Consider the following 14,749-nt stretch of genomic DNA (forward strand, 5'->3'; position numbering starts at 1 on the left):
TTTCCCAAACATCTGCAGCAATGGGGATGAGGGAGCTGTGGCTCCCAGCAGACATCAGTCACCACCCCGCTTCTCTGATAGACGGCAGGGGCTAGCCTGGGCTCTGCAGTTACACAGAGCTGCCTGCAAATTCCTTCTCTCTTCCCTACTAGCTGGAGGTCCTCTCTGAACTTCTGCTTTCTCCGCAGTCCCAAAGAGGAAGCAATGCGCAGCCCCCAGGGGCCAGACATCATGTACGTGGGCACCTGGTTCCAGCCCATGCGCAGCAAGCACTCAGAGGGCAGGGGTCTTGACTGGCAGGCCCGAGAGAGGGCAAAGCTGGCACCACTCATGCCTCCACGTGCTCTGTCTGGCGGCATTTTTTAAACTAACTTATCTCCACCCTCACCGAGCTCTGGTGCCCCAGGGAAGCCTCTGTAAGTGCTTCAGCCTCCCCAGGGCTCCCCAGCCCCAGAGTACACGGGGGTGCAGGGTGTGGGAGGCAGGCAAGGGGCGCGGGAGGCAGGCGAGGGGCGCGGCACGGGAGGCAGGCGAGGGGCGCGGGAGGCAGGCGAGGGGCGCGGGAGGCAGGCGAGGGGCACGGGAGGCAGGCGAGGGGCGCGGGAGGTAGGCGAGGGGCGTGGAGGCAGCGGGTATGATTCAAGACGGGCTATTCGGGTCCTCTCATGGGTGCCGGGAATGCTGGGCTCTTCCTCTGGCCGGAGGGTCTCGGGGCTCCAACTACAGGGACCAGCACCCTCCCCTGAGTTAAATCCCTGCAGCCTCTGGGATGGTCCAAATGCCGAGGCAGGGGAGGGCACCCACCAAAGCGACCCCAGGCCCACGGGACTCGGCCCAGTCTGTCCGCCCGGGGCGTTTACCGCAGGGAGAACAGGCAGCCTCTCCCCATCAGTGTGCGCTAGGGCCTTGCGGGGCCAAGTCTCCGAGGTGGCCTCTCCTGGGGCACTGAAATGTCACCTGGAGGGACCCCCGAGGCTGGCCCACACTTTGGTGCTGTGACATCTTTTGGGCCAATCCCAAGAAGATTCTACCTCCTACTCCAGCCCCAACCCCACAGCCTCACCAGCAGCCCTCCCGGGGCCTCTGCCTGGGCCAGGTCCCTGCCTGGAGTGCCTTCTTCCTTGGCACAGCGGTGACCGCGCAGGCCCCGGCCTCCCTCCCGAAGGCCCCGGCCCCCCTCCCGAAGGCCCCGGCCCCACTCGGCCTGTCAGACCAGAAAAGCCCCTCCTGGTGGCACCACCCGTCCCTGAAGCCTGGCCTCTGTTTCTGCTTAAAACCCGCACTCAAGGTTGCGGCAAAGTTCTCGTAAGTAGGAGCTGCCGCGGTGTGTGTGGAGTTATCCCAAAGTCATTCCACACTCCCTGTGTGGCGTGGGGCCGGCAAGTGGCCTCTCTGTGCCCTGGGTTTCTCACCTGTCCGTCCGGGCAACAGCAGTGGCCACCTCTTGCCAGCTGTGCTGTCCTTAGAATGACTTGTTAAAATCACCTGCCTCCCCTCCTGGGGTACCGAGGACCTCAGCCCCAGAGAACTGCACGGGGGTCTGTGAGTGGCTAAACCAAGACACACAAGCTGGGCTCACTGGCCTGCACCACATCCTCCTGTCTCTGCAGCACAGGCCGGGCTTCTGACGGTGGAGAGGACTTGTCCTCTTGCCTGTCCCCAGCCCACACCCACTAACACCCATGGAAACAACCGAACGCGAGCGAACTACAGCAAGAGCCCTCTTGCGGGCTGCCTCTGGGGTCTACAGGCAGAGCCGGACCATGTGCAGCCTGAGAAGTTTCCAGAACAGCTGTGAGCCAGCTCCTGGAGGGTGGATGGCCTATGTCTGAGTCCCGCCTGGTCCCGTAGGCCTGAGGCTCTGTCCCTCCTTCTTTCAGGCCCTCAGGACGCTCGCAGGGAGCCAGTCCAGGGAGATTTATGTCCCTGAGGAAGGGGAGCCCCAGCACTTGGTCCATGCAGGGCTTCCGGCCCATCGGAGCCTCGGGGGCCAGGGCAGAACCAGAGTGCTCAGGAGGCCAGCTGGGTCAGGCAAGAAGCGTCTCCGGCCAAACGCCAACCCTGGGAACGTTCCGTCCCCTCCTCCCTCCCGTACGTCCGGGGTCAGCAGTCACTTTATTAATAGAGGCCCCTGAGCCCTAAGAAGAGGTCTTCTCCCCCTAGACGGTCATCACCCTCTCTACAGAAGCAGGGAACGGCAGCCCCTTGAGCAGGCTTGACTGGGAGGCCATGGGGGCATCCCTGCAGAGTCAGAGAAATCCAGGGAGTCCTGGGCCTGCCAGGCAGGGCGGCTACCACTCTGCCCAGAGGTCACCACAGGCACTGGGAAGGGAAATGCTTTTTCTCCTTCCTAAGACACCATCTACTTCAAGGCCAATATCCATTTCATAATAGTGCTGGGGACCGGGGGGTGGGGCGGCAAAAAGAAACCACAGTAACTGTGTACTTCGGGCAAAGTGCCTGGTCCTCAGGAACCCAGGACGTGACGGGGAAGGCATCTGCATGCAGGGAAACATCCCATTGTAAACCCTCTGGGCCTTCGAAACACAGCACCGAAAGGGCCTTATCTGGACCCTCCTGCTCCCCCTGCACATCACTGACAGAGTCTTCCAGTCCCAGGAAACCTTGGAACACACAAAAAGGCACGCTGCGTCCTTCCCTCGCCCTTCCAGGGCCTCCCTGAGCTGCTCCACACTCTGGACCCAATGGGAAATAGAAAACCCACAGGAATGCCAACGACTCTCCTCCGTAGAAACGCCAGTGGTGCCCGTCACGTGCTGATTGGTAAGATTAGAGCTCTTTTTAGTTTTTATTGTACTTTTTCTCCATGTCGTTCAGTTTGTTGTTTGTTTTTAGAGATGGGGTCTCACTCTGTCGCCCAGGCTGGAGTGCAGTGGCATAACCACAGCTCACTGCAGCCTCGACCTCCCAAGTTCAAGCAATCCTCCCACCTCAGCCTCCTGAGTAGCTGGGGCCACAGGTGCGTGCCACCACGCCTGGGTAAATTTTAAAATTTTTTTACAGATGGGGTCTTGCTATGTTGCCCTGGCTGGTCTTGAACTCCTGGGCTCAAGTGATCCTCTAGTCTCAGCCTCCTGAGTAGCTGAAACTACAGGCATGAGCCACCGCGCCCGGCTCAGTGTTGCTTTAAATGTCTCTATAGTGAGCAGGTATTCTATGTATCACACAGAAAACATGACCTTCTGAAAGAAACAATGCCAGAGAGAGTCCAGACTGCAACTGGAACTGTTGCGTGCTGGGCACATACCAAGAACCCCACAAATCTAGGCACCTCCCAGCATCTCCTGGGGCCCTGCTTCCAGCTGCACCTGAGGGTGTCACCTCCGATGTCCAGCGGACACTCCAGCCTCAGTTTCTCCATGGGGTAAACAGGACAGTCAGGGCTGGCTGCCACCGAGCCCTCACCATAAGCTCAACCCCAGGGCGGGCACTCTGCAGATCAGTCCCTTCAAGGGGAAAGACACTGAGGCACAGAACAGTTAGGGGCCTTGCCCAAGCCCAGAGAAGCCAGGCGGAGAGGGCTGCGGTGAGAGCCGGGAGCCCCAGCCAGGATGCGGGTTGGTGGCTCCAGCTCCACCCTGAGTGGTGCGGCCCCGCCCCCTGGTGGACACTGCTGGAACTGCCCAGCCCTGCGCCCTAAAAGACACAGGTACACTGTGTTCCATGCCTGTTGGGTGTCCCACCCCAAGAGGGGCGACTGACTGGGGCAGACACCCAAGCCCCCGGGCCCAGCAGCCTGACACTGGAATACTGTTCCCAAAGTGACCAAAGCAGCCAGGCGCTGTGGCTCAAGCCTGTAATCCCAGCACTTTGGGAGGCTGAGGCAGATGGATTGCCTGAGGTCTGGAGTTCTAGACCACCCTGGGTAACATGGTGAAACCCCATCTCTACTAACATACAAAAAGTAGCCAGGAGCGGTGGTGGGCGCCTGTAATCCCAGCTACTCGGGAGACCGAGGCAGGAGAATTGTTTGAATTCAGGAGGCAGAGGTCGCAATGAGTCGAGATGGCGCCACTGCACTCCAGCCTGAGCAACAGAGACGCTGTCTCAAAAAAAAAAAAAGTGATGGAAGCAGAGGCAGGGGTAGGAGGAACACCCCACCCTGGGGCCAGCCCACCACCCAGGCCAAGGCCAGCAGGACGGGGGCTGGCAGGCAGGGACACCCACCAGCCAGGGGCAGTTCCAAAGGACCAGCCCATTCTAAAAGCTGCTGGTCAGCGTGGTGGCCATTAGGAGTGGCCTTGAAGCTGACCCGCTGGGCCCCAGTGGTTACTCGAAGACTTGTGACAGCCTCAGGAGGGTCCTGGGTCACCGAGGCCTTCCGTTCTGAGAGGGAATGAGTCCTCGGGGCCTCTCGCTATTCCTGGGAATGTCGCCCTGGCTCTGACACTTCCCCCGGCTCCCAGCGGAGAGCCTCCCGGGAACCTAGGAAGGCCTCTGGGACCAGCCAGCAGGTGGGTGGAGGTGTGTGCGTGAGAGGTGGGCAGGGCAGGGGTCAGGCCACCCCATTCCTGCCTCACCCCACCCCAAGCAGCCCACAGATGCTGCCAGTAAGATGTGTCTCCAGGAGACATTCCCTGTAAAGACTGAACTCTGATCCCGCCATATCACTAACTCCGCAGGATGGTGCTGGCGGCCGGGAGGAGCGCTTCTCACTGCCTCACTCCACCCTCGCTTCGTCCTTCCTTCCTTGTGGGTGCCCGGAGCTTGGAGTTTCGAAAGAGCGGGCAGCCTCGGCCCACCACATGGCCGGGTTTCTGGGGAGGGAGAATGGCCACCTGTGGGGGCCCAAACTGTCCTCAGCCTTCTATCCTGCTGAGTACTGACTCACCAACACTTCCCCAGATCTGGAGCAGAAATGTCATCAGCATTCTGGAAAATACAGACTCCCCAAAGCCATGTGAGCCTGCAAATAAGAATACAGGGCCGAGCGCGGTGGCTCATGCCTGTAATCCCAGCACTTTGGGAGGTAGAAGCAGGAGGATTGCTTGAGGCCAGGAGTTCAAGACCAGCCTGGCCAACATGGTGAAACCCTGTCTCTACTAAAAACACAAAATTGGGCCGGGCATGGTGGCTCACGCCTGTAATCCCAGCACTTTGGGTGGCTAAGGTGGGCGGATCACCTGAGGTCGGGAGTTCGAGACCAGCCTGACCAACATGGAGAAACCCCATCTCTACTAAAAATTAGCCAGGTATGGTGGTGCATGCCTGTAATCCCAGCTACTCGGGAGGCTGAGGCAGGAGAATCGCTTGAACCCAGGAGGCAGAGGTTGCACTGAGCCGAGATCACACCACTGCACTCCAGCCTGGGCTAGAGCGAGACTCTGTCTCAAAAAAAAAAGAGTACAGTAGTCCCCGCTTATCTGAGTTTCTGCTTTCTGCAATTTCACGTACCCACGGTCAATAGTGGCCGGAAACTAGGTGAGCATGGAACACTAGGATATTGTGAAAGAGAGATCACACATACTAACTTTATTACAGCAGTATATTGTGGCAATCGTTCTGTTTATCATTAGTAATTACTGTTCATCTCTTACTGTGCCTAGCTTTATCATAGGTATGTATGTATAGGAAAAAAAAAACAGTACTGTATTTCTACAGTTCGGTACAATCCACAGTTTCAGGCCTCCACTGGGGGTCTTGGAAGGTATCCCTGCATCCGGATGAGCGGGGAGTACTTTTCTGTAATCAGAGCCCAAGCAGCTTTCTGCTCTGAATAATCTGGATCACTGCCTGAAGTCATCCACTTAGTGCATATTTGTTGAGTGCTTTCCGGGGCCATACCCATGTGGACAGGGATAAGGCTGAATTTGCAGAGCCAGTCTCCAAGCTCTTTGCCTGCAAATCAAGTGGCTGCCACTGGGAGGTGCCCAGAGTGAACTCTGACTGGTCTGGGTTAGGCCAAAGAGCTAAAGCCACTCAGCCTTCCTCCTGCTCTGTCTTCAGCCCTCCTCTTCCCTGCTGTTTTCTTCCCTTCCCAGGCCCCTCTTTTCTCCTACCTGCACTGTTTTCCTTTACAGAACATAGAACACAGCCAGGCGTGGTGCCTCACGCCTATAATCCCAGCACTCTGGGAGGCCAAGGTGGGCGGATCACTCGAGGTCAGGAGTTCGAGACCAACCTGGCCAACATGGTGAAATCCTGTCTCTACAAAAAACACAAAAAAGTAGCTGGGCATGGTGGCACATGCCTGTAATCCCAGCTACTCTGAAGGCTGAGGCATGAGAATTGCTTGAACCTGGGAGACAGAGGTTGCAGCGAGCCGAGATTGCACCACTGCACTCCACTCTCAGCAACAGAGCGAGACTCCGTCTCAAAAAAAAAAAAAAAAAAAACCACACAACGCAACCTCACCAGCCTAGAGATCCCATTAGCCAAGACAGTTGAGTAAATGACACATCCCCCAGGCCTCATTTTCATAAGCTGTCCTGCCAACTAATAGGCTTTTTTCTTTTCTTTTCTTTTCTTTTTTGAGACGGAGTCTCACTCTGTTGCCCAGGCTGGAGTGCAGCGGCATGATCTCAGCTCACTGCAACCTCCCGCCTGGGTTCAAGCAATTCTCCTGCCTCAGCCTCCCAAGTAGCTGGGATTACAGGCACCCGCCACCACACCCAGCTAATTTTTTTATTTTTAGTAGAGATGGGGTTTCAACACATTGGCCAGGATAGTCTCAAACTCCTGACCTTGTGAGCCGCCCTTCTTGGCCTCCCAAAGTGCTGGGATTACAGGTGTGAGCCACCACGCCCGGCTAGGCTTTTCTTTAAAGAAAAAAAAAAGGAATTGTGCAAGTTTATTTAACACAGTATTTCCCAGTTTTCTTCCCATCTGTCCATGGGACATTTCAAGAGACAACTGGTCACTGAAGCCAATGCCAGGAAATGCTGCTTGAGGGCAAATAACAAAAGCCTTCCAGCTCCCGTTACTAGGGCTGCCAAATTTAGCAAATAAAAATACAGGGCACTCCACTACATTTGAAGCTCAGATAAACAATGAATAAGTTTTAGTATAAGTGTGTCCCATGAAATATTTGGGATATGCTTACAGTAAAACATGACTCGTTTGTCTGAGATTCCATCTCAATGGGGCATCTTGTATTCTATGCAGCAGCCCTGCCTGCCTCGACACTTGAGGGGAAAAGCACGCATGGTCCAGGACTCTGCCACGGCTGGAAGGGAACCCACGCCCACCCTGCCCATGTCCAGCACTGAGAGCTGGGGGCCGGGTCCCTACCCCACCACTCTAGCAATAACTCGTGGGGTGGGCTGGGCATGTTGGCTCATGCCTGTGATCCCAGCACTTTGGGAGACTGAGGCAGGTGGATCACTTGAGGTCAGGAGTTCAAGACCACCCTGGCCAACATGGTGAAGCCCCATCTCTACTAAAAATACAAAATTAGCTGGGTGTGGTGGTGTGTGCCTGTAATCCCATCTACTCAGGAGGCTAAGGCCAGAGAATCGCTTGAATCTGGGAGACGGAGGTTGCAGTGAGCCGAGGTGGCACTACTGCACTCCAGTCTGGGAGACAGAGCGGGATCTGGGAAGGCATCCTCTATGCCACGTCTGACTGTAGATCCCCAGGTGGTGACAGGCCCTAACTCCATGAGACGTTCATTTTCCACTATTCGGGATAAGCGTTCAAATTCCTCATGGTTGGAGGAATTCTCCATCTTTGAGACTCCATCTCAAAAAAAAATTGTGTGGTGCCCTTGAGCAAGTTCCTCCCCTCCCTCAGTGTCTGTGTGCAAAAAATGGGAGGGTCAGTAGGCGATCTCATCTTTTCTTATTTCTGGAACTTTCTCTGGATGTAGCCTGATTTCATACAGGAGACTCTAAGAACGGCCCTCAGAAAGCGAGACTTAGGATCCAGTAAGTTATATCCCTGGAGACTCAAGTGGAGTGCAAAGTGCACTCCCCGATGGTGACCACTCTGACTGCCCCGTCCACCTTTCTGCCCCAGGCGCCAGGCACATGGAGCCAGGCCGACTCTTCCTCTGGTCTAGAGACATTTGTGGGCCCCAGAGGGACTTCCAGCGGTTGACATGAGCATGTGCCCAAATCGGGGCTGAGGGCATAAGTCTCAGGGCAATACCAACACTGATCATGCCTTTGTTCAACAAACACTTTGGGACACCCTGTGTGCAAGCGCTGGGCTCATCTTGAGATGCAGCAGTCAGCAGGAGACGCAGCGTCTGTCAGAGCCGGAGTTCCAGAGGCACCAGCAGACACAGGGCAAAGCCACCTCCATCCGTGCATCACAGGCTGCTTCCACGGGTTCTGCGCCAAGTCCGAGAGGGTGCTGTGGCCTCCCAGGTCCTTCCAGCCTTGCCCTCCCAACCCTGCAAAGACCCTCTTGCCATCTTCCCTCTTCTTGGGTTACCACTGGTAAGCCTCCTGGGTGATGTGCAGACCTCCGACCTCCACCCAAAATAAAGACAGGCTGCTATGACGGCGGGACCCAAAGGGCCTCAATGAATACAGATTCCCAGGCCTGACCACAGACCCCGGACTCAGACTAGGGAAGAGACAAGAATCTGCATTTTAGCAAACCCCATCCTCGTGACAACACAGGCAGGTAGGCAGTGCACAGAACGCCGGCTGGGCAGATGCTTGGGCCCCCTGGATCACGCAGATCCCCAAAGCCACCAGTCCTTCCCAGTCTGGGCCCCAGGGTGACACCAGGCCTCCCACTGCTGAAGATCACCAGCCAAGCACACCACTCTCAGCCCCCAAGGTCCTGGCTCTGACCTCCAGGCTGCTGCTCCCCACCCCACACCTTGACCGTCATTGCAGGGTGAGCAGTGCCTTCCTCATGCATTTGGTTTCCTATCTGTAATCCAGAGCTTGCCCTGAACCTTCTGGAGAAGACCTGACTCAGGGTGCGGCTGGCCTTCTGCAGCAGTGCCCGGCCCAGCCTGCCAGGTCTCCAGGGAGAGGAAATTAAAGAAACTTAAGGACCTGCCTTAACAAATTCACTTTTGTTTTTTCTAATTAATATGTACAACTGGAAACACACACAACTCAAAAGCTCTGAGAAATGAGTATGGCCATTCACAGCCCACAGCACACGGCCACCAGGAGTGAGCCACTGAGGACCTCTGTGCTTGTTTGTGCACACATCCATGTGGGCAGGCACATGTGTCTGCATGTGTATACACATATTCACGTGTGTAAACGCGTGTCCACCATCCATGCGTGCACTTGCACGTGACTCGTGTGCAGATGTGCGTGTGCAGACATGTGCGCGTGTAGACATGGACGTGTGTAGACATGCGTATGTACATACGTGTAAGGACGTGTGTGCACCCATGTATGGACACGTGCATGAATGTGCAGAGGTGTTGAGGGCGCATGTGCATCGCGCGCACAGCGATCATCCTCACCAGGCCGGGTGGTGCCCCAGGCTGTGCAGACCCTCGGGCCCCTTGTCAGGAAGGCCGCGCGTCCCCGGTCCCCGAGCCTCGCAGAGCCCTGCCCATCGAGGCGATGGGAGGGGCCCGGCCTGCGAGGCGCCAGAACCGCCCGGGGGTCCACGGAACGGAGGACGAGAGCAGGACGGGACAGCGCCAAGGCGCCAATACTGACGTTGTAACCTGGAGCCGGAGGACACGCGAGGACGCCAGAGCCGAAACCGGTTCCAGGGCACTCGGCCGTTCTAAGGCTCGAACTCGCCACCCAAAACCGCGCAGAGCTTGCGAAAACGTGGCTGAGCCGGCGCAGCGCATGCGCGGGCGGCGTCCCGCGCACCACAGGGTCCTGAACACCCGCAGTTCCCGGGGCAGGGCCGCGTCCGGAAGCCCGTGAAACGGATCTTCCGATCCTTGTTCTCTGATTCGTTACCAACCTTCCACTTCCGTAGACAGTTCTTCCCGCCTTCCGCCGTCAGCTAGGCGTGTCGCCGCAGGAGGTGCGCGCCCGCCCTGTTTTGTTTCCGGGGGAATCTACTTCTCTGAAGGACGCTCGGGACTTCCGTTTGTTCCCCTCAGCTTCTAATTGGCTACTTTTATGAATATATTAGGGCACGAAAAGTGGTAGATTTTTTTCTTACACGTTCAAATTAATAAAGACGATTAATTGAATGCGAACATTTGTGGTTTCCCACTGAACCGTGACATTTTTATAAATGTACCTCCATGGATAGCGAACAAGAAGTCACCCTCACCGAAAGGTGAATGGAGCTTTCGTCCTTAAATACAATGCGCACGGAAGCCGAGGCGTGTTGTATGAAAGGAGAGAAGGTTAGCACTCCCCTTGACAAGGATGGAAGAGGCCCTCGGGCCTGACAACACGCATACGGTTAAGGCATTGCCACCTACTTCGTGGCATCTAACCATCGTTTTTTTTTTTTTGGTGTTTGTTTTGTTTTTTATTTTTCTTCAGACGGAGTCTTATTCTGTCGCCCAGACTGGAGTGCAATGGCGCGATCTCGGCTCACTACAACCTGCACCCCCTGGATTCAAGCGATTTTCCTGCCTCAGCCTCCCGAGTAGCTGGGATTACAGGCGCCTGCCACCACGCCCGACTAATTTTTTGTAATTTTAGTAGAGACGAGGTTTCGCCATGTTGGCCAGGCTGGTCTTGAACTCCTGACCTCAGGTGATCTGCCCGCCTCGGCCTCCCAAAGTGCGGGGATTACAGGCGTGAGTCACCGCAAAGCCCGGGGCATTTTTTGTTTTATCTTTTATCTTCTTTCCTTGGGACACGGGCGCGGGTCGCACTTGTGCACGGGTGCGCCGTTCCGCCGCTGCTTGGGGCTTTTCCGTTCATCTTCACCGCCCCTTCTTGGCATTGGGTCGTGTTCGCGTCTCGACACCCGACAGGGCCCGTCTCCCGAGGGCGCCTCGGTGGCCGCATGAGGCACAGGGCGGCTCGGCGGGTTGACGGGCGCGTCCCCAGCATCGCAAACGTTCAGGGCCTCGTTCAAAGCCTGACGGAAGTTTCCGCTCAACATTGATTCATTCACAGAAAACTAAGCATTGGGCACGGCCCGGAGATACGGCAGCTACCGAGCGAAGCCGCTGCCCGGCCGGAGCGCATTCCGGGCCATTCCACAGCCTCCGCCCCGAGCCCCGTGGAGACCCGCTCCAGCGAGCAGGGCGGACGGGGAGGTCCACACCCAAGTCCAGATCCAAGGCGGCGCGAGGACCTCGGAGCCCTGAGACGCAGGGAGGGCCCCGCAAGGTCCCGGGGCTGGAGGGGAGCCAGGGGCCAGGAGGGGGATCAGGGGACGACCCGTTTGGCCCGGGGCCCCAGGGACCTGTGCAAGGACCTGAGCTTCGACCCTCAGCAAGGGCGAGACCTTGGAGAACCTCCCGCAGGGGAGGGACGGGACCGAATGAGCTCAAAGGACATCCCTGGCGGCCACGCTGAGAACAGCCCAGCGGGCAAGGATGGCAGCGGGAAGACCTTCGCGGCTGCGGCGGGGCGAGGCCGGAGGCCGGGTGCGGGCACCATGGAGGGGCTGAGAGCCCTGGGTTCTGGAGAAGATGTGCCAACAGCCGTGGAGGGCAGGGTCAGGGGTAACTGCAGGGTGTCAGTCCCCCTCCGGGGAAGGACGCGGTGCCACCTGCTGAGACAGCCAAGGCTGCGGGAGGCGCAGGCCCCGGGAGCTGGAGGGCCCGGCACTGAGGCCTGGGATGTGGAAAATAGACAGGCCAAGTGCGCGCCGCTCCAGGGCTCAGGCCTGCGCAGTCAGCACACCAGCCACGTTAAAGCCACAGCCTGGCTGCATCCCTTAGGAGAAAGTGGGCCGATCCAGGTGAGGGCTCAGCCTGGAGGCTGGAAACCGCAGCCCAGCTCGCCCCCTGCACCCCGACAATGAAGCTACCAAGCGGCCTTCATCTGTTAGAGCCCCTCCCCTCGGGGTCACCCCATATTCTGGTATTTCCCTCCCCAAAAGACCTTATGGGAACCCTCCCTTCTGCTCACCAAGCTTTTGACAGAAGAGTCGACTATCAGGAAAAACAGAGAGACCTTGAAATAGGCATAAGGAAAAAACCCTTTGCTCAACCTAAGGAGTCTAAGCAGCCATCCAGGTCCTCTCCACCTTTGCTCTTTGCTGTTCATTGTTCACAGCTCGAAATCGTAGGAAGCTGAATGTGCCTGCCCAGTGGGATGTGATTATTACTGTGGATTTTGACCTTTTGCCAGTTTGAATGTATTTGCAATTTGTCTTAGCATTCGTTTGCCTGCATAAGTGTGGTACTTTCAAGCGGTTGTAACATCTTACAGGTCCCCTCATTAGTTGAGTTACATAAAATCTTTGCCAAGTGGATCTCACCTTTAACAGTACCTGCACCCCCTGCTCCCCCACACCTGTCGGGCTTGGTGGTGAGGGTCAGGGTCTCCCCCAAGGGCGTGAAATGCCATCTCAGCCCACAGCCCAGGAGCGGGCATCACTCTACTGGGATTCAGCATCCTCTGCCCTTCCTCTGGGTAACCATACCTGATTCTCCTCTTCACTGAGTCTTTCTTTTCTCCTATTTCTCAGAACTCATCCTCGACCCTAAGGTAGCTCCTTGCTGGGACGGTGAATCCACACGGCCAACACCTTACCCCACCGCAGTGTTTTGAGAGCTTCCTTCATGGGCTGAAGAGCAGGATGTGCCAGGATGTGGCACACAGCTTGTTTTCCTAAATGACACAGATAGACCCCACCTGTGCATGGTTCCCATAGATGGAAACCACCAGAAAGGCACCCCAGAGAGTGAGAATGGCAAGCGTGGTGAGAGCATTCGCCTGGCCTGTGTGTGTGTCCCCGTGCATCACGTCTGTCACAGGCACAAACTCCTGTATGTTTTTTAACATAGGACTCAAGTAAGGACTGGAAAGATGTTTATCAAATAAAACCAATCTGCTAATGAGTCAGCTGTTTGAACACGCACACAGCACCACCCACCGTGGTGGGTGCATGGAGCATGGCCGGCTGCCTCCCCCACTGCCAGGTTACAGGGAACACAGGAGACAGGAAGATGCTGAAGAGCCCCACGGAGACGCATTCAGCAAAACCAGACCAGGAGGCCACAAGATAAACGACCTGGTTTCAACGATACATGGCACAGAAAAAAGAGGGAGGACCTGGCGATTTAAAAAGACTCGAGGGACTGGGCTCGGTGGCTCACGCCTGTAATCCCAGAACTTTGGGAGGCCAAGGCAGGCGGAGCACTTGAGATCAAGAGTTCGAGACCAGCCTGGCAGCATGGTGAAACCCCATCTCTGCTAAAAATACAAAAATTAGATGGGCGTGGTGGGTGGGGGTCTGTGGTCCCAGCTACTCAGGAGGCTGAGGCAGGAGAATCACCTGAACCTGGGAGGCAGAGGTTGCAGTGAGCTGAGGTCGTGCCACTACACTCCAGCCTGGGCAAGAGCAAGACGTCTCCAAAAAAAAAAAAAAAACAGCTAGTAAACTAACCAGATGCAGGTGAAGACCTTGTCTGGTTCCTGATTCCATACACAAGCATAATGTGTATGCATGCATTTGTGCATGTGCACACACATACCCTACGCACACATACCTTGCAGGTACATCTACATACACATACACATGCTGTGGTTTGCTGCACAAATGTACTTGTGTGCACCCATGTACAGGTGTACGCTACATGCATATATATGTGTACACATGCATGTGACGTGTGTGTGTGTATGTGTGCACAGGCACAATTTTTAAAAACATACTAAGACAACGGGAAATCTGAACATCAGGTATTCAATTAAATAACTTTAGGGGGGCTGGGTACAATGGCTCACGCCTGCAGTCCCAGCACTTTGGGAGGCAGAAGTGGATCACCGGAGGCCAGGAGTTTGAGACACGCCTAGGCACCACAGTGAGACCCTGTCTCTGCAATAAATATTCAAAAATTCGCTGGCCTGCCTGGCCAACATGGCAAAACCCCAACTCTACTAAATATACACAAAATAGCCGGGCCTGTGATCCCAGCTACTCGGGAGGCTAGGCCCAAGAATCGCTTGAACCGGGATGTGGGGATTGCAGTGAGCTGAGATGGCACCACTGCACTCCAGCCTGGGTGACAGAGTTAAACCCTGTCTCAAAAATAAAAGAATTAGACGGGCATGATATCATGTGCCTGTGGTCCCAGCTACTTGGGAGGCTGAGGTGGGAGGATCACTCGTGTCCAAGAGGTTGAGGCTGCAGTAAGTCATGATCACACCACTGTATTCCAGCCTGGGCAACAGAGCAAGACCCTATCTCAAAAAAAAAAAAAAAAAAAAAAAGGCAGGGGGTTGGAGAACTTTTTTGGTATGAAAATGGCATTGTGGTAATAATGCTTCTGGAGACTTGTTTTGAGATACCATGCGTTCACCGCTTACATGGTAGAACGTCTGGGATTTGTACTGAAATAACAGGAGGAGCCGATGAACAACGATGAAGTTCCTGCAGCAGGGACAGGAAACTGGGAGCGCCGCGCTCTTCACATCTGAAAGCTCCTGTTAGTTTATAACGCATATCCTGGAAGATACGCCCCAGCATGGTGGTGGCAGCAGGACTTTGGAGGACCTCTCCTCATCCGTGCCTACCTGCCTAACACTGTCAGTAATTAGCACACAGGTATATACCTAAGAGTGGAAAAACCAATACAAAATACATAGAATAATTAGCACAAATAGATGACTTTCCTAAGGTTACTGTAAAAACCCAGGACTGTCCTGCGGGGCACCCTGGCTCACCAGACACCACCCCCACCACCGGGGACAAAGCCCCAGGGCGGCCG

The 14,749-nt window shown here is 55.9% G+C and overlaps 1 non-coding gene across 1 annotated transcript; it reads left to right on the forward strand.

Moving 5' to 3' along the window:
* The first annotated feature begins 10,233 nt into the window (after positions 1-10,233).
* Positions 10,234-10,359, forward strand: LOC112440909 (U6atac minor spliceosomal RNA). Its single transcript, XR_003028898.1, has one exon. It is a non-coding gene; the product is annotated as a U6atac minor spliceosomal RNA (small nuclear RNA).
* Positions 10,360-14,749: the final 4,390 nt, after the last annotated feature.

This window comes from Pan paniscus, chromosome 11, assembly GCF_029289425.2.
Source record: "Pan paniscus chromosome 11, NHGRI_mPanPan1-v2.0_pri, whole genome shotgun sequence".
NCBI lineage: Eukaryota > Metazoa > Chordata > Mammalia > Primates > Hominidae > Pan > Pan paniscus.